Source organism: Peromyscus eremicus, chromosome 7 (genome assembly GCF_949786415.1).
Source record: "Peromyscus eremicus chromosome 7, PerEre_H2_v1, whole genome shotgun sequence".
NCBI classification, from domain to species: domain Eukaryota; kingdom Metazoa; phylum Chordata; class Mammalia; order Rodentia; family Cricetidae; genus Peromyscus; species Peromyscus eremicus.
In genome coordinates this window covers 46,100,030-46,119,800 of record NC_081422.1, presented here as the reverse complement: position 1 = coordinate 46,119,800, position 19,771 = coordinate 46,100,030, and the positions used below count along the sequence as shown (strand labels likewise).

Below are 19,771 nucleotides of genomic sequence, written 5' to 3'. Positions count from 1 at the left end.
ACCCCACCATGAGCTTCTGCTCATCCTCTGGGCCAGTTTGATTCTCTTAGGCATAGACAAGCACTTTCTATGCCAGGGATGGTGGTTGGAAAATACCTTTTGACTCCTCCCTCTCACCCCCCAGCTACCTTTTCCAAGGACTTGATGCCCCAAACCTTTCTTTCTGCACAGCTGGCCCTCCCTCCAGGACACAGCTCCCAACAAGCATCTGGCTTTCTGACAGGAAGGTGAAAAATGCGCGCGCGCGCGCGCGCGCGCGCGCGCACACACACACACACACACACACACACACACACACACACACACACTGAGGCTTCCAAATTGGCAAAGACCTGTAGTTCCTTGGTAAAATCACAATAACCGACTCTGGTGAACTATGTTTCAGAGCTGCTTGTGGAGGATGAGTTGTTTAATCACCTCTGAAGGCAATCTGCTAAACTTCACACAGCCTTAAGATATCTACATTCTTAGCCAGAGATTCTACTGAGAGCAAGTTCCTTGTGATTCACAGAAAATATAAACTAAAAACATCACCCTTACTAGCAGACAAGGAAAGCGTAAATTAAAGCACTATGGTTTTCTGTTTTCATTCACCAGATTGTAAAATTGTAAAGGGCTGATATAATAGGAAGGGTGTGGGGATATGGGCACTTTAAAAAAAATTATGTGTATGTGTGTATGTTTGTTGGGGGGAACATGTGTGTGGAATGTGTGCCCATGGAGTTCAGAAGCAAGTGTCAGGTTTTCTGGAACTGGAGTTACAGGTGGTTGTGAAGCATCTGGCATGGGTGCTGGGAACCAAACGGGTCCTCTGAAAGAACAGCAAGTGCTCTTAACGGCTGAGCCACCTCTCCAGCCCTGAGATGGGCACTTTTACACACAGTTTGTTTAAATATAAATTAGCCCAGCACTTCAAGAAAATTATTTAGTATTATATATTAAAAATATACCTTTCCTGATATGGTGCATGCATACAACACCCCTGTCTTTATCCCCACCCCCACCCCCACCCCCACCCCCAGCACTGCTGGCCTGCAGGTCTGTGTGGAGCCTCATTGTAGGTTTCTGTTCTGCAGAATGGAGTTTGTGAAAGTTGTCAAGAATAAAGCCTACTTTAAGAGATACCAAGTGAGATTTAGAAGGTAGTGAGAGGGTAAAACTGACTTCTGTGATCGGAAACAATTGGTGATCCAGGACTAAAATAAATAAAACACACAAATACAGGATGATAGTTCATGTATTAGAGAGATTATCTGCCGGTGTCTTAGTTAATTTTTCTATTGCTGTGACAAAACACCATGACCAAAAGGCAAGTTGGGGAGAAAAAGGGTTATTTGGCTTACACTTCAGCAGTACTATTCATCACTGAAGGAAGTTAAAAACAGGAACTCAAACAGGGCAGGCTCCCAGAGGCAGGAGCTGATGAAGAGGCTGTGGAGGGGTGCTGCTTACTGACTTGCTCAGCTCACCTTCTTATAGAAGAACCCAGGACCAGCAGCCCAGAGATGGCACCACCCACCATGGGCTGGGCCCTCTCCCATTGATCACTAAATGAGAATATATTTTACAGCTGGATCTCAAGGAGGCATTTCCTCAACTGAGACTCCTTTCTCTGATGACTCCAACTTGTGTCAAGTTGACACATAAAACCACCCTGTACAGCCAGATTGCATATGCCTGTATAGAAGGGGATATGATAGTCTGAGCAGCATATCACATGAACTGCCAAAATGCAGTGTGAAAATTGGCCTGACAAATTATGCAGCAGCCTATTGTACTGACCTGCTGCTGACCCACAGGCTTCTCAGTAGGTTTGGCATGGACAAAATCTATGAAGGACAAGTGCCATTGACTGGAGATGAATACTATGTGATGGTCAGCCTGTTACTTCACTTGCCATTTAGATGCAGGTCTTGCCAAACTACAGCTGGCAATAGTTTTTTGGGGCCCTGAAGGGAGCTGTGGTGGAGGTTTGTCTATCCCTCACAGTACCAAAAAAATTCCCTGAGTAGGATTCTGAAAGCAAGGAGTCCAGTGCAGAGGTCCATTGGAAGCACAGCATGGGTCAGAATGTAGCAGACTACCTGTGTTATCTAATGGAGGAAGACAAAGATGCTTGTAAGAAACAGTTCTCTCAGTACATAAAGAACATCATGACTCCAGACATGATCGAAGAGATGCATACGAGAGCTCATGCTGCCATCCAAGAGAATCCAGCCCATGAGAAGAAGCCCAAGAGAGAAGTAAAGAAGAGACGGAACTGCCCCTAAATGTCCCTTGACCAGAAGAAAGATTGGGTTGCTCAAAAGAAAGCATACTTCCTCAGAGCTCAGGAATGGGTTGCTGAAAGCTAAAGCCATTTTCTATGAAGTTTTCTCATAAAGACAATAAACTTATTGGCCAGGCCAATATACATACATATATACATATACATACATATATATGTTTCCTTTGAGTCAGCATGCCAAATTATAAGGTCTATCATACATAAATAAACAAAACCCAAAACTCTGGGCACATAAAGATATACATGGATATTTAATATATCATTAGTAACTTCGAAGATTCATAACTTTATATATACCTTTATGGGAACTAATCCATTATGGCATATTTATAGTGTGGAATACTATATAGCCATTTAAAAGAATTAAAGCTATATGCTCTGTCTTGGAACAGTGCTTGAGATACATACTAAATGAGCATAGTAATTTCAGAGGAATGTGTGCAGCATTTAGTTTCTGGTGTTATGAAAGATTACTTGAGAATGGGTAATTTATAACATTCTCTCTTTTTTTTTTACTTGAAAAGTGATTAAATCTTCAGTTTTCCATTTCTTCCCAACAAGTATTTATTAAGGCCTTCCTAGGTCTGAACCGAGCACTAGAGACCTAATAGAAACACAGATACTGCTTCCTGTAGATTAGTAAAACACTGAAGATTCATAGGAGGAAATATATCGGAAGAGGAGGCAGAAGGGGAGGAAAAGGGAATACTCATTTCCCTTTTTCACCTCTACTTGCTTAAGTTGTTTCAATAAACATATATCACTTTTGTGATTAAATTTTAAAAACGCATGCACTGCATTAATTATTTGCTTATTTATTTTTGTCAATTTGACACAAGCTACACTCATCTGAGAAGAGGGACCCCTTGACTGGGAAAATGGCTCAATCTGATTGGCCTGTACACAAGCCTCTAGGGCATTTTTTTCTTGACTGATGTTTGACATGGAGGGGCCCACCTCACTGTGGGTGGTGTCATCCCTGGTTGGTGGTCCTGGGGTGTATGAGAAAGCAGGGTGAGCAATATGGAGAAGTCAGTAAGCTGTATTCCTCCATGGTCTCTGCTTCAGCGCCTGCTTCCAGGTTCCTGCTTGGAGTTCCTGGCCTGACTTCCCTATATTAGCAAAAACTGTAAACATCCAACAACGGCTATACAAATAAAGGGTATTTTTATAATGGAAGATAATAAAGTTATTAAAATCACATTGTTATAGTGTGTTGTGAATTGAGAAAACAATATAATTTTGAAGCAAGCACGTATCTATTTGTTGCAATTCCTACTTCCATAAAACACGTATCTGTGTAGATGTGTAGGAAAAAGCACTGAGGAGAAATGTCAAGAATCGAACAAAGGTTTCTGAAGTTTTTTAAATTCTTGTGTGTTTTCCAAATGATGCTCAATGAACCATCCCTGTGTAAATGTGACCTCTGTGCCCTGCTAGATAATAGGACAAACAGTTTGTCCAGTTTCCATCCCTTCCAGATGATGAGGAAAGGGCCAAAAGGCTGCAGGGATGGGGCTCTGTTATGTTGGGAAGGGAGGCAGACTGAATCTCTGGCAGAGGCTAGCCCAGGCTAGAAACAGGAACTCAAGGCCTGTGCACAGGGAGGTGGATCTTCTGACTCAGGAATCAGAACTTTAGGAGTGCAAGGGAGATTCTGAGATTGATGATCTGAAGCTAAATGCTTCTCCAGGTGAGATCTGTGGACCAGCCAGGAGCTGTTTGGAGATTCAGAATCTCTAGTCTCACCCCAGATCTGCTAAGGCAACTTGAGAAACAAATGACAACTTTATGATTTAAAAAAGAGATCAGGACTTGAGAATCTTAAGATGTGAGATGATGTGTTCAAGGCCTCACAGCCACCTCAGTAGTAGAGAGACAGGGCCACTGGCCTAATGGTCTCTCACTATATCTTCTAGTTATTTACCACATCAGCGAATTGGTTACCTGACTGTATACTATGTGGTAGCCTCATTCCATTCCTTTTTTAATCTAGTAATGTTTACATAGATATTTTATTCTCTAGGTTTTTACTGCCCTTAAATTATTCTTGTGAGGAAAAGCTGAAAGGCAATGAGTAAGTTCAAAATCAGCTTCCATCCCCCAACTTCACTGAAGTGACCTTTCCTAACCCCTTGGAAGCTTCTTACATGCCCACTGAAATTTCTCTTTTGTTTTAGTACATATTTGCTGTCCATCACCAGACGTGATAGAAATCATGGCCCAAATGAGAAATAAAAGGCTCAGTATGTCTGTCCAGAGGCTCCACAGAAACCTCTTTCCTGCCTGCTCTTCTTCCCTCTCATCTGGGTTCTCTTTGGTTTTGGTCCCATGGTCATTCATTTTCATCAAAGGTTTAATTATGTCCCAGGATTCTGATCACTGGTTTATTAAATGTTGAAGCTCATGAACACAGAATGATGATTTCTCAGTAATGAGCTTCATTCGGAAGGACAGGAGAGGGTCAAGGCTGGTATAATCTCCAAGAGTTTGGCATCAGCCATTTCATTTCTAGCAAGCTTAATCGTGGTTTTGGCTTCTCAAGCACTCGACCTACTGGATTGTCTAAGGTCAAAAAGGGATGCCCCAAATTAATTTTATAGACACGCGGCTGCTGGGGAGTTTACAGTGTTTGCTCATAATATTAAAAATAGCTCCTTTGATTTTCTCCTCAGATTATAAACCAAAATATGTTAGCTTGAAGTGATAGGAGTAGCATTCTATTGTAAGAGAAAAATAAACAGGCACTACTGTGTTTATAAGACAAGGAAAAATCTTGGAGAAAACCTGCATTAAAAACAAACCAAACATTACAGCTGAGGATGGGTGGAGAGAGAGTGATCTGGGAGCAGTTAGGAGAAGAGAAAGAATATGAAAAAATACCTATTTATGTAATTTTTTTAAATAAAAAGGAAAGAAAATAAAAACATTTCCCATCTAAAGCAAAAACACCCCCACAAATACAAGACTGAATGTATACTGAATGAATCATATTCTACAGACTTAGTGTCTCTGCTGTATAAAACATAATTTTAGGTATTATGAGGAGTCAAAATTGGTTCCCTGATGGAGTTTCCAGTACAAGCCAAGAGATAAGAGAAATTGTGAACACTCTCAGTGTAGGACGATGATCAGAGGCACCATCTTTGAGTAAGGGGTTATTCAGAGAGGCTCATTTACATGTGGACATCAGGAAAGGCCAAAAGTAGCATTTTATGTTAGATTTTGAGTATACATTTTGAAAAACTTTATACTCTACTTATTTTTTAATTAATTAATTAATTAATTTATTTTACATCCTGACTGAAGTTTTGCTCCCTCCTCTCCTCCCATCCTGTCCCCTCACCTTACCTCCACCTTCCCCCCATCCACTCTTCTGTTTCTGTTCAGAAAGGGGCAGGCCTGCCGTGGATATCAACAAAATATGGCATATCAAGTTGCAATATGACTAAACATTTCTTCTTGTATTTAGGCTGGGCAAGACAGTTCAGTATGAAGAATAGGTTCCCAAGAGCCAGCCAAAGCATTAGGGACAGCCTCGTCTCCCATTGTCAGGAGTTCCACAAGTAGACCAAGCTACACAACTGTCACATATATGCAAAGAGCTTAGGTTGGTCCCATTCAGGCTCTCTGGTTGTTGGTTCAGACTCTCTAAGTTCCTATGAGCCAGGTGAGTTGTTTCTGTGGGTTTTCTTGTGGTACTGTTGACCCCTCTGGCTTCTACAATCTTTACTCCCTCTCTTTAGCAGGATTCCCTGAGCTTGGCCTAATGTTTGGCTGGAGGTCTCTGCATCTGTTTCCATCAGTTACTGGATGAAGGCTCTCTGATGACAACTGGGGTAGTCACCAAGATGATCACAGGAGATGGCCAGTTCAGGCTATGTATCCACTATTGCTAGGAGTCTTAGCTGGGGTCACCTTTGTAGATTCCTGGGAATTTCCCTTACATCAGGTTTCTATCTGTCCCTAAGATTCCCCCCATTTCCAATCATCTCTTTCAGTACTCTCCTCCACTCACCCTCCAACCTGATCCCTTAAGTTCCCATCCCCACACACTCCCAGTCCACCCAGGAGATCTCTTCTATTTCCCCTTCTCAGGGAGATCCATTCGTCCCTCCTTGGGCCCTCCTTGTTACCGACTCTCTCTGAGTTTGTGGATTCTTTGGTTATTCTTTACTTTACTAAGTTCCCATCCTCACACACTCCCAGTCCACCCAGGAGATCTCTTCTATTTCCCCTTCTCAGGGAGATCCATTCGTCCCTCCTTGGGCCCTCCTTGTTACCGACTCTCTCTGAGTTTGTGGATTCATGGTTATTCTTTACTTTACAGTTAATATCCAATTATCAGTGAGTACATACCATATTTGTCTTTCTGGGTTTGGGTTACCTCACTCAGGATGATTTTTTCTAGTCCCATGCATTTGCCTGCAAATTTTCTGATGTTATTGTTTTTAACAATTGAATAATACTCCATTGTGTAAATTTACCACATTTTCTTTATTCATTCTTCAGTTGAGGGGCATCTAGGTTATTTTCATGTTCTGGCTGTTACAAATAAAGCTGCTATGAACATAGTTGAGCAAGTGTCCTTGTGATATGATTGGGCATCTTTTGGGTATATTCCCAGGAGTTAGGTATTGCTGGGTCTTGAGGTAGATTGAGTCCCAGTTTTCTGAGGAACTGTCATCTGTCATATTGATTTCCAAAGTGGCTGTACAAGTTTTCACTCCCACCAGCAATGGAGGAGTGTTCCCCTTGCTCCTCATCCTCTCCAGCATGAGTCATCATTTGTGTTGTTGATTTTAGACATTCTGACAGGTGTAAGATAGAATCTCAGAGTCATCTTAATTTGCATTTCCCTGATGGCTAAGAATAATGAACATTTCTTTAAGTGTTTATTGCCATTTGAGATTCTTCTGTTGAGAATTCTCTGTTTAGGTCTGTATCCCATTTTTAAATTGGATTACTTGGGTTTTTTTTTTTTTGATGTTTAGTTTCTTGAATTCTTTGTATATTTTAGAGATCAGCCCTCTGTCAGATGTGGGGTTGGTGAAGATCTTTTTCCCACTCTGTAGGCTGCCATTTTGTCCTATTGAATGTGTCCTTTGCCTTACAGAAGGTTTTCAGTTTCATGAGGTCCTATTTACTAATTGTTGATCCTAGTGTCTGCACTACTTGTGCTGTATTCAGGAAGTTGTCTGCTGTGCCAATGAGTTCAAGGCTATTCCTCACGTTCTCTTCTGTCAGGTTCAGTGTAACTGGATTTATGTTAGGTCTTTGATCTAAGACTCTACTTATAAATGCAAAAAATACAACTATAACAAATAGGCTTTCTAATAAACTGAAACATTCAGAGATATATTTAAAAAAAAACAAAAAACAAACAAGCAAAAGCAACAATATTAAGGACACCAACTGGCTATCCAAAACCAAATGGTCAGCACTGAACATATGCATATAAGTAACATTATACAGACAGAGCAGGTTATATTTATGTATTTAGGAATACATGTGTGTGTGTTTGTGTATATATATATATACACATATATATGTATGTCTGTTTGTATATATATGCATCTATGTATATGCATGCATATATATATACACATACATCTATGCATATAACAACAATAAATGAGGGTAGAGGAGGAGAAGGGAAGGGAAGGAAAGGGGAGGAAAGGGAAGAGGAGGGGGGAGGAAGAGAGGGGAGGGAAGGGGAGGGAAGGGGAGGGAAGGGGAGGAATGCCTTTCTTCCCTTCATGTGACTTTTCAACATCTGTCTCTAATCCCATATGAAGCCTGACTCTTGCTTGACTTCTGTAAGACTTAAGATTTCCTCCTAATTAATTTCTTTTGTCTAAACAAATTTTAATACAGATTTTGTTTGTTTTGTGTCTGGTACCACGCTACCAGGTGATCCTTGACTGAACACCCGACAGGAGCAAGGCTGAAGGAAAGTTATGCTTTTCTACCAAATCTAAGCTGAAAGAGACATAACATAGCCATTTTAGTAGGAAGTATGGGACCTATTGTATCCTAAGTCAAATCCAGGAATGTTTGTCAATATTGGATATACCCTCCAAGTGTGAAGATCAGGAACTATCTGTTTTCATTAAATTATTTCCCATGAGACAGGAAAAACAAAAACCAAAAAACCACAAAGCCTCACCTGTGGCTTTATCTCTAGGGTGAAGGAAGCCACCAGAAAAATAAACCAACTCCTGGTCTGCTATCATGGAAAGAGGGCTGACTTTAGAATCCAAAAGAGCTGGCATATATCTTTCCATGTGTCTACTACTGTGTGGCCTTGGAAAATGGAGCCTCAGTTTTAACCATGTAAGTTGAAACCAATTGTGTTATTGTGGGGACTAGAGAAATAGTAGAATATATGCACATGGAAAATAGGGCCAAAGGTGTTAGTTCTCCCCAAACTCTCGGCTCTTTCTCTTGTCTTGGTTCAGGAATCAGGATTCTTTGATCCCTGTATTTTCTAACACTGAGGCTGTTCTTCAGTTTTTCTGATGCCATAGAGTACAAGCAGAGTACCACATGAGACCATGGGGACCTAGACAGAAAAATCACCAGGAGAAAGTGACACAGCCCTGGAGTGTGGACAGTAGAAAAGCTGACTACATGTATGCAAGAATCCTTAGACTGTAAAAGCTATCAGAGAAGGAATTTAAGACCAATCATTGAGATCTTTTATGATTGCAAATACCAACTCTGGCAAATAGCTAAATCGCTGGGTTGTTTGGAGACTCAGCCCTAGCTAATGTCATGCAGTAGATTCCTGAGCTGCCTGCACATTAGCTAATGCATTTTCCAAGTATAGTTTTCCAAGCTGACAATACAGCCACTTATAATGTAATGTTGATTAAACATGACCATATGTTGGAAGTGTATAATTATAAAGACTGACCAATCCTCTCTCTGAAGAACTTATAGGCCAGTATGAATTGATTAAGAGATATATTCACACATACACTTGAGAGACAATCAAGCAAAGCAATTAAAAAATTCAATTATGAATAAAATTACAGATTAGTATGAAGCAATATGATGTTCTTATATAGAGCAAATGGAGACTTTTTTAACCTTAATTTCAAGATCATTCATTCTAAAAAGAACAACAAGCTCCTGGAAGGATTAATACTGGGTTCATCTTGTAGAAGTAGGAAGTTGGACTAAATTGGAGGTATTATTATTATTATTTTAGTTGAGATTAGCCTTTAATGGCTGAGCCATCTCTCCAGCCAATTTTTTCTTTTTTTTTCTATTACATCATAATCCATGTCCTTTGGAATTGAGTCAACTCTTAACAATAAATTTGGTTGATTTATTGATGCATTGATTGGTTTATCCATTAATTTATACAACAAGAAGTGTCTTATACTATATTCCAAACACTGGGAACACACAGAGGAAAAAGCAATAAGCCTTTGCACACACAGGAGTTTGTGGATAAGATAGACTTCATTATGTGTTGGTTAATGAGAGAGAGAGAGAGAGAGAGAGAGAGAGAGAGAGAGAGAGAGAGAGAGAGAGAGAGAGAGAGAGAGAGAGAGATCGATCCTGAGCCTGGCTACCCCAGCAATGTTGGGAGTACCAAAGTCCTTGCACTCACAGATAAGCACTAGGAAAATCAGAAATGTTAAACAAGCAGGATTGTGTTTTCAACAGGAGAGATGCAGAACCCGTTTTTCTACTCAGAAGGCTGGGGTCAGAGGTGGTTAAGAGTCTGGTGACCTCTACTATCTATAAGGCCAGGCCATTTAAAGCTCCCACAAGCAGAACCTGAGGTGACTAATAGCCTAGGTGACTTTGCATTATCTGTATGGCCAGGGGTTCCCCTAAACCTCCACAACCAGGACTGGAGGTAGCTAATAGACCAACTGAGAACACAGGAGATCCTCCCCAGCCCCTTAAGATAACACATTAGCCTATCTCTGGAACCCATCTTCATGGCAGCAGTGACATGTACTTTGAAAAGAGTTTCAATGTAATTATGCCTCATTGTGCACATGGGATTGTGCTATACTAGGAAACTTTTTCCAAATTGTTCTGTGCTTAAATATGCCTAAAATAAACTGCTGCTGTCAGACTCTAGAAATTTGAACCAACACTGGCTAAGAAATTCATGTTGAACCAGACTTCCTTTCTGCCAGCCCTGGTGTCTGTAATGACACATTTCTTTCAAAAAGGGCATATATACTCCAACAAGACCATACCTAAGTCTTCTCAAATAGTACTGCTCCCTGATAATTAAGCATTCAAATATATGAGCCTTTGGGGGCCATTCTTATTCAAACTACCACAGTAACTGACAGCTTCTGCCAATGAAGATGGAGCTTGCTCAGTAAGATGTCCAATGTCGAAAACAGAGGGCCTTATTATTATGCAGGATTGCTTTCATCTTAAGTAGAAAGCATTTATTCTATCAAATATGATATTGACATTGACTGCAACAAAAGAGAGACATCAGTTTGTGATGTGTAGGTATATGATTCTGAAAAATTCTTCTGCATTTGAAAACATTGATGACAACACCCAGCAAAACTTTTTATTGTATTAATGATGTCTCCATTTTTTCCAAGGCAGGTATTTGTGGAAGCCCAAATTACTCAGGGTCAGAGAATCTGAGCTTGCTTTACCCAGCAGGGTTTTATAAGGAGATGATTTGATCATGGGCGTGGTTATCAGGTGTTTGAAAGTGTCTCCACTTGGCTGTACAGTGTACTTTGATGTAGCAAGGGAGAGGTCTTTTGTCACACCCCTTGGCATTGTTATAAAAAGCCCTTTTGAATAAATGGAAAAAGCTGTTGGGTATTGACCCAGGCCCTCCTGAAGGTATCCTGTGTTTCTGTCTTTCTCTTCTTTGCTATCTTTCTATTTAACATTTTCTTATCCCTCTCTCCTCCTCATAGGAACCCTGGAAAAGGTGGCAGCTGGTCTCCCACAGGTATTGATGTTCAAATGCACCATAAAAATCAGTATTGATGTTTTTGTACACGCTGTGTTTCATCACAGTACAAAAGAGATCACGTCATAACAATGGGAAGAATGTTCTTTGTCTGATAAATGGGTGTCCTTAAACTGGAGAAATTCTCTTCTAACATGGACTAGAGCCCCGGGTCTCTCTTGCTATTTGACTGGGAAGTTCTGCATCAAAGGAGAGGGCACTTTATTAGAGACTATTAAGCCATGAGTCTACTAGGAAGAAGGCAAGAGTCTAGGCTCCCCTTGCACCTCCAAATCTTTCTCAGTGATGTCACCAAACATGCTCAGGTCTATCTTTGATGACAACCTGTCACCACTGAAGACCCTGCCTGAAATATATGGACTTCCTGAACAGAACTCGGCTACAGTAATTTGAAATCTCTTATCAAAATAAACACAGTGAGCCAATGTGTGCTAAGAGTGGTACATGCTAACTCATGCCTTTAGGACATGTTCTAATCTACATATACTTTACACAGGAACATGACAAAACTCCACATTAAAATGAGGTCATATGAAGAGCCCAGTGCACAAAGAACACTAAAGCAGGGATCAGAAGACCAGCTTTCTACTCTTAACTCTTAAAAACACTTCTGTATTGTTGTGTGACCTTCAACTGGTCACTTTTACACTGCAGAATGAAGGTCTACACTTTCTTCAAAGTACCTTTTGGTGCTAAGGTTCTTTGATGAGTGGACATGGGGACCTTTGCAAAGTTTCACGTACCTATCAGATGTATAACTAGCAAAATTTTGTTCTCATCCTTTAAGCCGTGTCTTAATTCAATTGTTCCTTGGCTATGCAGAAGCTCTTCCATTTTATGCAGTCCCATTTGTCGATCTGATTTTTCTTCCAGCTCCTGAGCTGCTGGAGTCATTTATGGAAAGTCCTTGCCCACGTCTCTATCTTGAGGTGTCTCCCACAACAATTTCAGAGTTTCAGGTTTTACATTAAGGCCTTTGATCCTCTTGAATTGGTTTTGAAATAGTTGAGAGACAGGGATCTAGTTTCATTCTCCTACAAGTGGATATCCAATTTTCCAGCACTATTTGTGTACTGGAGTATTTTCTCCAATGTCTTTTTAAGTTTCTTTGGTGTTTTATTTTTTTTTGCTTTTTTTTAATTTTTGAGAATTTCATATATGAGTCCACAGTATTCACATCATTACCCACCTCTCCCTCTAGTCCCCCTGAATTCCTCCCATGTCCCCCCACTATCCCCTCTCAAATTCATGACCTTTTCTTCTATAATTATTATTGTTATATATGTGTGTGTGTGTGTGTGTGTGTTACTTACACATAAATACACACACACAAGTCCAATTAGTGTTATATATATATATATATATATATATATATATATATATTTAGATGACCATGTGGGAAACCCATCAGAGGTCTCATTACTGAAGAAAACGGATTCTAATTCTTTTAATAGCCAGTTGACAGTCTGTTGCTGTCCATCTAGGGGTAAGGCATTATGAAATTTCTCCCATCTATGTTGGCATGTGATCATGGTCTTGGCTAGGCAACAATATGGTTGATATTTCATGGGTGCAGCATCCGTGTCTGTCTAGAAGACACTATTTTACAGTAGTTGTTCTGGTTCTCTGGCTCTTCCAATCATTCTGGCTCCACTTCCATATGTTCCCCAATTTTTAAGTGGAGGGGTTGCCTGTAGATGTATCAATTAGAGCTAGAATTTTAGAGCTATCATTATCTATATGAGAAAATTAGAGATAGAGCTCAGTGGTTAAGAGTAATGGCTGTTCTCCTAGAGAATATGTGTTCAATGTCCAGCATCCACCTGGCAGCTCCCAACCATCTATAATTCCAGTTCTAGGTACCCAATGCCCTCTTCTGGACTCTGTGGGTTCCAGGCATGCACTTGGTGCACAAACATACATGCAAACAAAACACCCACACATGTAAAGTAAACAAATAACTAAAAATCAATTGATCTCAAATAAGTAACTTAATAGTATGCCTCAAGGATTTAGAAAACCAAGAAAAAGCCAAACTCCAAATCAGTAAACAAAAAGAAACAATAAAGATAGGGTATAAATCAATGTAAAAACATTACAAAGAATCAATGAAACAGAAAGTTGGTTCTTCGAAAAGATAAACAAGATTAACAAACCCTTAGTTAAACTAATCAAAAGAAAGAGAAAGGAGATCCAGTATAAAATTAGAGGTTAAAAAAGGTAATTTCCCACAGATACTAATGAAACTCAAAGGATCATTAAGGCATACTTTGAAAGACTATATTCCAATAAAGCAGAAAATCTAAAAGAAACAAGTAAGTTTCTAAGCACATATGTCCTACCAAAATTAAATCAAGAGGATATAAAGCACTTAAACAGATCTATAACTTGCAATAAAATTCCAAGTGATGATTATAAATCTCCCAACTAATAATGTAAGCCAAGGCTCAGTATTACTCTGACATGAAAACTAGATGAAGACAATACAGAAAAAGGAAATTATAGGGTCATCTTCACAAGGAACACGAACACAGAGAACTTAGTACCATACTGGCAAAACTACTTTAATAACACATTAGAAAGATCATTCACCAGGATCAAGGAGCCTTCATTCCAGAGGATTCTGTTTTATCCCTGATCTGTTGTGGTCTGATTGGCCTTGATATTGCTGTCATGGGCAAACTGCTTCTATTTCATGCAAGACTACCAGGGCCCCACTAGTAAATAAAGGCCACTCTGGCTGTGAGCTGTGTCCTTTTCCTCACCTGAAAGCATTTCTTATCCACCCAGAGTGGTGTGTGGAGAGCTAACCATTCATCCACGCAGCTTTCCTATGTCTACAGTCCAACCTTGGATGGGGAAGGAGACACATATGGACAGCTTCTTCTTTTCCTTTTGGCTTCTTTGTGTCTAAACCAAATACAGTTGACTCTTTGTCTCCCATATGTATGTGTTCTGTGTTTTTAAAAGCACTAGAAATAAACAATCTCCAAATCCTGTCTCTAAATGCCCTGGAGAGAGAGAGAGAGAGAGAGAGAGAGAGAGAGAGAGAGAGAGAGAGAGAGAGAGAGAGAGAGAGAGAGAGAGAGAAGAGAGAGAGAGAGAGAGAGAGAAAGAATGCTTCACCTCATTGGATCACGTGACTGTACCTGCCCAATAAACTTTGACTAGGAAGGAAGGCTTGTGCAAGAAATTTCATTTGCCAGGCTCATTCCATAAAGAAGCAAAGTCCTCAGAGAATGAGGTTGTATTTTGGGCGTAGCTTAATGCAGGAACAATTTACGCAGAGTACATGTGAGTGATCCCAATAATAAATTGAATGCCTTGCATGGCTTTTGTGCTTCACAGAATGAAACCATTCCCATGATAATTTTTAACCTCTTTAACTCCTTAAGGACATGGATAGTGCTCATATTCATCTAAAAGTGAGAAAGGTGAGGGTCAGTGGAGTTAGTTTTTTTCTGTGCCTATACTACCTTATAGTCTAGCACTGAGAAGAAAGTGAGGGCTCCACCCCATTAAAAGAGTGAGACAGTTTTCCCACATCCTAGGTCACAGTAAGGAGAGATCAATGGGAATTCATTCAAGGTGAGGCAGTTAGCAAGAGGCACAGCCAGCCTTCCACTCACCTGTCTTACTCTAAACCCAGTAGAGAAGCAGTGAAAACCAGTAGTGTGAAGGCCGGGGGCAACTACACAGGGATTGGAACTGTTTTTCATCTAGAAGAGGAGAGAGGTGATGGGAAAGGCAATAAGGAGAGCAACCTAAGACTCACTGCAAGCTTTTGTAATGCTTGGACAGTTTTAATAATCCATAGGCACCCTCTCAAGGACAGGAAACCCATGGATCAGTGAGGTGTGGAGCACGGACAGTAATAGAGAGGCAGAAAGCCAGGCTGAGAAGGTCAGTTTAGAGTCACACCAGCTGTAGGATCTCCCTTCCCACAGTCCTCCCTTTATGCAAAGATTAAAGTGATGGCTTTGCTTAGGTGGATATAGAGAATAGCAGAAGGATTGCTGAAAACTCCCTCCGGCCTTCCAGTTCTGTGATCTATGATTTTTTTTTAATAAGCTGTACAAATCCAGGAGACCTAATACAGTTGTCTCTAGTGGTACACTCTCACCCATTCCCAAGGGTGGCAGCCACTGTGGGTTAAACTCATTGCATAGATTTCATTCTCAGTAGGCTGTTCTTGCAGGAAATACCAGAATAGTCCAGAAAGTCTACAGAGTGTGGCACTGCGGCTCTATGGTAGATGCCATGGTGGCTCCCTCATCCCTGGAACTCTAACTAGACACAGGCTTCTGCTGGACTAGGTGTGATCTCACTCCCAATACAGGGTCAGAGGAGCAGTAGGCCAGTCAGGCGACTCCTTCCCTTAGCCCCAGCACATTCCAAAGTGCATCAAAGCATTTGAGAGGAGCTTTGTATAAGAAACTAAAAACACCCCTGTCAAAAGAAGGGCAAACATAACAGTGTTCAGGACATTTTTCTTTTCTTTTGTTATTTCCGTGCAAAGTGTTTTTATAAGAGAAAAGCCATTAATTTCTGGCTTATTACCTGGGAGTTGGAGTTGATTTTAAAGGATGAACCCATAAATCAGCTCAGCTCTGCCCTTGAGTGGGATCACAGATGTCCCCTGGCCATGGAGAGCTGAGCTTCTAGCTTGGTGGATAAGAGATGCAGACAGTAAACACTAAAGTCCTCACATAACACTTGTCCATCTTGGGTGAGTTTTAGGGTACCAGTATTCCCTCAGGTCTTTGATTGGGAAGGCAGGAAGCATCCTCCCATCAGTATCCTCTCTATGCATCACAACCCATCACACAGCACAAGGTTCTCAATGAACGGAGAGTTCACTTAAACCAGGCACCTCCCTGCCCATGGTGTTGCTATCCTCAAAGGCTAAGTGCATGAACTTCATCTCTAACGCCCCCTCCCTTTTGTGGCTACTTTGCTATCCAGCTCTTTATCCTCTGCTTGCTGTGACGTGTGATTTAGTCCCGTCTATGGTCCCAGCATTGTGGACCCCTCCCTGTCACTTTCTCCCATTCTCAGTACAGCCACTTGAGCCTCATAGATGGATTCGGGTCAGGGAGAAATGAGCAGACAGTCTCTGGTCAGCAAGTACTGCTACAGTTTGGTGATCCAGGTGTTGCTCTGGTGACCTGAAGTCTGACCCTCGAAGTCTCTTTCCTCATTCTGCTGTGACTCCATGGCTTGCAGGCCATTCAGTTTGCCACCCCACCCCCATCCCGAGTCCCTGAGCTCAGTCCCTGTGTTGGAGGTCAACAGCGAATTTACCATGGTGCCAGGAGCCTTTACCCCAATATCTGCACAGCCTTCTGACCTCTGGGCTATCATTCACCTTTCATCCCAAGCAACAACAGTGACTTTAATCCCACAGAGTACCGACCTGAAGAAGATCTACCCAACTTCTTTCCACCCTGGGTCCTTCACTAACAGACACAGCAACTCTACTGCGGGGTTTTGCTTCACCATCATCTCATGTTGATGGGGCTAGACCCTGGATGGATACCTGCACTCACACTGAATAGTGGGAGAGTTGTGTTGATCTCTGGAATCCTTTTCCACAGTCCTCAGAAGAGGTGCTTCCCAAATAGAACTGCAAAGTTTCCCTCTGAGGACTTTGAAATGAGATGTCTGTTCCCCAGTCTGAGGCTCACGTACTGCCTGGTGATTGTAATGATGCTGATGGAGGCTATTATCATGTCCCCATCCCAAGCAGACTATGGAAACATTTGGCTGATAACTTTTCTTTTAAACACATAAAATAAAACATAGCTTCTCCTCCTCCTCCTCCTCCTCCTCCTCCTCCTCCTCCTCCTCCTCCTCCTCCTCCTTCTCTCTCTCTCTCTCTCTCTCTCTCTCTCTCTCTCTCTCTCTCTCTCTCTCTCTTTCTCTTTCTCGTGTGTGTGTGTGTGTGTGTGTGTGTGTGTGTGTGTGTGTGTGTGTATGTGTGTGTATGATAAAACTTACCCTTGAATCATGAACAGAAAGGCTAGGTCCACTCTATCCAGTGGCCCTAAAGAGAGTTTAAGACTTTGGGGTGCTGAGTGAAGAAGATGAGGGATACCCCTCCAGAAGGCCACAGAGAGGATGCCTGGTGTGTCCATCCAGCAGCCAATTCTGCTGCTCACACCATAAGCAATGTTACTGATCTTTAACTACGGGCTCACTCCCTGGGCATTGCTTTCATAGACCTCACATTCTTCAAAGAACGTCAGTTACCAAACATACCAATATAGTGCTGAATTTATGACAGATAAGAGGGCAGAAATTATTTCAGCTGTTAGGCTAGAAATTTGTAGGGTATGACCCACTCTCAGCCAGGTCACTTCTTTGCCTTACACAGCGAGGTCAGTGTCCCACTTCTGGACAATCTCTGAAACCACTGCCTAAGGTTTCACTTTAATGCTACAGGGCCATATTACAAGGTCTGTTAAATGCCAAGCCTTCTGTGTTTGAACATACTAATTTTCTTCATCACTTTTCAGAGGGTAAGGACCTTTAAGAAATCTGAAATCTATGATGGCAGAGATGGCTCAGAGCCTGCATCAGTGAAGCCTGGAGGAGACGTGGAGTTGAAATATTCCACACTTCATCGGCACTGTGCCCTGGGGACTGAACTCAGAAAACTCATACCTTGACAAAGCCACCATAAATATTTAGTGAGCTGATAATCGAGGCAGAGCTGATGTAGAGCAGAGGCAGTAAATTCTACTCTGAGATGGAGGAGAAATATTTTTCTTGGTTGAAATAATTTATGAGTACTGTGGGGGTAGAAGAGATGAGGAGTGAAGAACTAGAATCGTGATTTGCTATGATTCTTATTTTCAGGACTTGAATTTATTCCAGAGTGCTTTCTGTCCACTGCAGCATTGTGTGTGTGTGTGTGTGTGTGTGTGTGTGTGTGTGTGTGTGTGTGTAAATCACCTGTCATAGTCTTAAATCATAAAAACAAAATACAATGCAATTTCATGAAAACCCTACCCTGGGTTATATTTTAAGATATGACTAATTTTGTTTCCCTGTTGCTTGCTCATTGAATAATCAGTGCAGAGATCATCTACTGCAGCCATTTAAAACCTTCACATTATAAGCTTCTGTCTCTGCTCCTAAGGCTTCAAAAGCCCGAGAAGGTAAGTTGGTGGCAAAAGAAGAAACTGGGCACTAGCGAGCACATAGACAATTACCAAAGGTCACGTGCCAGTATAAAGTAAGTCATTAGATTCATGCGGTGCTATAATCTACCATTACTTAATAGCTAGCCATGAGGTTTAAGACAAAGCAGGACCATCCATAACTGCACATTTTTTAAAAAAAATATCTTTATGCTGTCTGGTACACACTAATGTTGGTCAGAACCAAACTGAGTAGCCAATGTTTCCCCAGTACATTCAAAAGTATGTATTCCTTACACAATGCCCTTGAAACAAAAGATCTCTATACCATGAAGTTGGGCAAGGTAACTCTTCTGAGAGACTCATAATGCAAGAGAACATACCAAAGACTCAGAGACGCTCTGCAGAAAAACAGCTGGTCTGTGTCAGGTCCAAAAGAAACCCTGGACAAATGGCCAACTGTGGTGCCTATTAGCATACCAAAGTGCATGCTGGCCTCTAGGCTTTCTCAGCTTTCCAAGTGCTGGTTGCAGAGTCAATGCTGCTGTCCTGGCTCCTCTCTCAGCTCTTCTCACCATGTCTCCTACCCTAAACTTCTCCAGTTCATGGGCTTCCCTCACCCCAGGTTCTCATTCCTATATGTCCTTCCATTTCAGCCTTGTGCTTTCTTGGTCCTCTCTTTCTTGGTCTCCTTCTCACACCTCTCTCTCTTCTCCTCTCTCGCTCTGCCCCCACCCCTATAGCCAGGTTCTCTCCCTGCTCTGGACTCTTCCAGATGCCTCTGGCTGTTCTCTCCCTCATGTCTACAATAAAACCCTTCTCATCAACTGTATTTTTGAGCGGTCATTTCATTCTTCATTTCATTCAGCCTAGTTTTATTTAACCCAGAACTTCCCAAGCCAATTGGACTTGTAATGGTTGCTACCTTCCAGTCTCCAGAAGCAGGCCTGTGTCTACCATTCCTACTTCTGAGTAGTTCCAAGGAAAGCTGACATCCCACTGATTTCCATGCCGTTGCTCAGCACACTCCCTCCTTCCCTTTCTCTTCTTGGCCCATCTTGCCAGTTCCTATCATGTCTTTGAGATGCCCTAGGATGGCCACCTGCTCTGGGAAGTTTCCCTTGTCCCCCTGGTCGGTTTGAAACTCCACTTTTCTGTTTTCTTTAAACATAGCTGTATTTCTCTGTAAGCACAGATGACTCTGAATTGAGATATAAATTCAAAATTACATGCCTCCCAAAAGAGAGGGTTGAGGAGGAACATGCTTTACTTCTCTCTGATTTCTTAGCATCTAGTGCAGTGCTGAGGCCCAACAACACAGCTGTTGGTGTGCATAAAGGAGAATCCATTGGATAGTAT

The 19,771-nt window shown here is 41.5% G+C and overlaps 1 pseudogene; it reads left to right on the top strand.

The window, feature by feature from the left end:
- Nucleotides 1-1,071: 1,071 nt before the first annotated feature.
- On the top strand, nt 1,072-2,354 carry LOC131914309 (large ribosomal subunit protein uL18-like; annotated as a pseudogene).
- Nucleotides 2,355-19,771: the final 17,417 nt, after the last annotated feature.